The following is a 4,680-nucleotide window of genomic DNA, read 5'->3' on the forward strand; positions in this document are numbered from 1 at the left end:
AGATCACTAGGAAGCAGTTCTGAGAATAGTACGGTATTTGAAGGGGACAGTAGGACATGGAGTCTTGTTCAAAAAGCATGGGCACTTGGAGATACATGGATACATGATGCAGACCGGGCAGGAAACCCAAATGACCGAAAGTCCAATGCAGGATAATTCACCTTTGTAGGGGGCAATCTTGTTACCTGGAGAAGCAAGAAAAAGAGAGTGGTAGCACTGTCAAGTGCAGAAGCCGAATTTCGGGGGATAAAGAGTGGAATAACCGAAGTGTTGAGGCTTAAGAAGCTTATGACATAATTAGATCTCAAGTCAGCTCAACCATGTCGACTCCTCTGTGATAATAAAGCTGCTATCAACATTTATAAAAATCCAGTTCAACATGATCGGATCAAACATGTGGATGTGGACAGACATTTCATAAAAAACATGATTGAGGCAAAAATTGTGGAGTTACCCTGTGTCAAATCTGAAGATCAATTGGCGGATATCTTGACAAAGGCTGTAAACTCCAAATCTTTTCAAGGAGTATTGGACAAGTTAAGCATCGGCAATCCCGTTACTTAACTTGAGGGGGAGTGTTGGAAGGAAGATTCTCCGAAATCAAAGACTTGATCTCCCGCAATCAAGAATTGGTTGTAATTAGTAATAGAATGATATTTTCCTTGTATAGGATATTAGGGTTGCTTGATTAAAGCTTACCATAAGTATTGTGTACTCCCTTAACCTTTAAAGAGGTGTGTAAATCCTTCTTCGTAATCAAGCAATACAGTGAATACAATTCCAGAAACTATACCATTCTTTTTATCAAGAACTTTTTAAATTCCACCCCAAAACATAATACTCCCTCTGTCCACCATTAGGAGTCCCGATCACTTTTACGACTCGTTTTGTAAAAAATGATAATAAATAGTTAAAGCGAAGAAATGGTAAAGTAAGAGGGAGAATAATGTTGAGACTTCTCAACATTATTCAATCTTACTTTACCATTTCTCCACTTTAACTATTTATTACTCCCTCCGTCTATGAAATATTGTCCAAGTTTGACCCGACGGGATTTAAGAAATTTGAAGAAAAGTGAGTTGAAAAAGTTAGTGGAACGAGAGTCCTAGTTTATATATTCGTTTTAGAATAGAATGTGAGTGTAAAAAATTAGTGGAAAGTGAGATCCATTTACTAAAAATAGAAAGAAAGAAAAAACAAAGTAGACAACTTTTTACGGACGGACTAAAATGGCAAAACTGAACAACATTTCACGGACGGAGGGAGTATCATTTTTACAAAACGAGTGCGCGAAAGTGATTGGGACTCCTAATGGCGGACGGAGGGAGTATCAAATTATCCCCCCGGACACACTACCCAATGACGGACCCAGGATATGAATTTCGTGGGGTCGAATATAATGATGAATGAAAAATAAATATAATATTAAAATAATTACTATTAAATGATTTCTATGAGGATTCATATCTAAAAACTTCGTTGATCTAAGACTTTTCACATCTAAAAAATTTTCAAGTAAAATCATATGCTCGAATAATCTAAATATTTATTTTTAGAAGTCGTAGTATTTAAATATTAATAAAACAATAATTTCTTGGTTATTATCAATAATTTTTAAAACATATCACGTAATAAATAGAAATAGAATGGAATCGCCGATAATAAAAAGAAAATTATGAATATAAATATCTTGAATTATTCTATAACAATCCAATTATTCAAATATTTATTACTCCTTTATTATTATTCCTTATCAGGTAGGCAAGCCCAATTAATTATAGTAACAAAACAGGCCTAACTAAATAAATCGACACAAACAAAAAAAAAAACGGTTGTCTTCCTCGTCCAGATCTGGACTTTCTGCCACTTTTGCCCCCGGACTTCCTCCATATTTTTCCTATATTCTTCACAATGATTCTTCTTAAATTTTCTTATTTTCCTACAAAGGAGGATTGGGTGGGGGTGGACCTGCTGTGGGGTCGGAAGCAGAGTTGCACCGGGTTATAAGTCGACAATTCAAGTTTTTCGGCAACGCTCGCTGGCTGACGGTGGGGTCGGTCGATCCCATTCGACCCCACCTGGGTCCGTCGTTGACACTACCCAAAAGCCTGCCATGTAATCAATATCCCAATTAATGCGACATGAAAAGTAATGATGAAATATTGGAAAGATTGAAATGCCTTTAGTGGTATTTTAGAAAAGAGTGAACTATATAAATGGTACATGATCTTACTTTATTTTACCCATAATAAAAATAAACATAGGTACCAAACATATGATTTTTTGTTTATGGAGGATATTTTTGAAAATTTCAATTGAATAGTACCAAACATGTGATTTTTTTCTTCCTTTCTTATTGATGCACTTTTAATTTGCACTATAAATACCTGCAAGTATACAGAGTGAGAATAGTATAGCTAAAGGTTAGTACCGGATATCTAAAAGTCACACCCCAACTCCTCAGACATATATACTAATTACAAATTAAAGTAAAAAAAATCAAATATTAATTACATCACCATCCAACTACTATAATTACAAAAATCCATCATTTATTAGGCTTATTTACAAATATTCTAAATCAATACGTATAACCATAAACAATTTCGTATCCATATGCATATCCTCTATGTTCAATTTATTATTCTGTGACTAATCAAGTCTCGTATCTGCCCGAGATTCCTCTATGACCCGAAGGTCCCTCTGTAATTGGACACATAGGTCCCTTTATATTTGACCCGAAAGTCCCTCTGTAATTGGACTCATAGGTCCCTCTATAATTTCAGATCCAAAGCAATACCGTCACAGATCCTCTTTAATCACATGATTCATGTACTTTCAATGCCATATGCAAAATTTATTAATTCTATCAACTGTGTATCCATATTATATTCTATTAAATAATTCCAATACAATATATATACATATCTATTACACGAATCATATATTCATATCATATTCAACTATGTAAACAAAATATTCACTGTAATTTAACACATAACAATTAACCACGTACCATTTATAAAAAGTCTGATTTATACACATCTACTCCTACCAAAGATTCCAAGTTTTGCTTTACAGCTCTCGAACATCATGAGCCAAAAGATCACCATTTTTTTTTCTTATTTCCTTCTCCCTCCTAACTCTCTGTATTTTTTCTATTTTTTCTCTTATGTTCTCCTCCCCTTTTTATTATTCTCCCTCTCAATATAAAAAGATTCATCTTCACCTTACTACACACGTCAAATGTATGAGACGTTAAGGCCAACTCTTCCTCTTTCCTTTCTTACACATGTCCCTATGGGTAATCAAATATATACTTTATCAAAGAAATCAAGCTACATGTATAAATACTTTAAAATATTGGACAACATTTCTTATACAAACACATGCACATATATATAGTTTTGCTACTTTCATTAGTTAAACCTTTAAATTGGTATATACATTTATAATACACATACTTAGTTTAATTATACTGAACTATATAAATTTAATATAATACCATATTGCTTATAAATATCATATCCATATTATTATTTACAAAATAATTTACATAAAATATAAAATAATAACTACTTTGATCAAGGATGTTACATTATCTCTCACTCTCAAAGTGTATAAGGATAAAGTGTATTAGCACTTAAATCATGCATCATGCAAAGTTTACCATAGGCTTGCTCAAAGTCTAATCCCTCCTCTACTAGATGTGATTAAGCATCAAAAGTCCGAAAGGTTTTTATTTTTGGTTATAATGTAGGTTCTTTGGTAGGTGAAGAATATTTGGCTAAAAAGTGACTCAAAATAAAAATATCTCAAGTAGAGTTAAAATGACTCCACTTTTCTAAAAACCAAAGACACTTCTAACACATTTTTCTCATTCAACTCACTTTCCAATCCTTAAATTTTTCTTTTCTTTTCACAACATTTCTTTCTTTTTCTTTTTCTTTTTTTTCATAAGCATCCTTTCTAAGATCAAGCACATATTTTGAATTTTTCTATTTCACAACTTGCACTTTTTCTACATTTAAGCACACTACTTTTATAATTTCCTCCTTATCTCTCTCATTCATTTACAAAAGATAATAAAACTATACTAACCCAAGGAATTGTCCCCATTTATTTTGGCTTCCAAAGAATAGGCTAAAAGGCTCAAAATTGTCTCCAAATGGAAAAATTTGAGATGATCGAAAATTTGGGAATAAAAGTAGCTAAGAAAAGATGGCCTACCATCCTCTTTCATCAACTTAAACACTATGTAAACTTAGGCAGACTAGGAGCTAGTTCTAGAAAAATATACATGCATGTAGATAAATCACACAAGAAAGAATTTAGGCTCAAGTCTCACAAGGTATAAGCATGATTCAAGGCGAACAAGTAATTCACTAATTATGCACCTTTTCACCAAACCATCATATCAAAACGTCAAGCCATATTTAATCAAAGATTAAAATAACTTCATATCATTGGCAACTCGGTCTAATGTGTCCCTAAGCATGCGTGTTTCTAAGTTCTTTATGCTATGTTCATGACATGGATTCACCTTTGGGATTTTTAAAACAAAAACTTAAACTAAAACCCTAAAAACAAAAACCCTAAACTCACGGTCCACCACTTCATCCTCCTAAACTTATTTACAACAAAGTGTAAAATAAGTTTATAGAGTCGGTAGGGACCTGA

The sequence above is a fragment of the Salvia splendens genome, chromosome 1 (assembly GCF_004379255.2).
Source record: "Salvia splendens isolate huo1 chromosome 1, SspV2, whole genome shotgun sequence".
Taxonomy (NCBI): domain Eukaryota; kingdom Viridiplantae; phylum Streptophyta; class Magnoliopsida; order Lamiales; family Lamiaceae; genus Salvia; species Salvia splendens.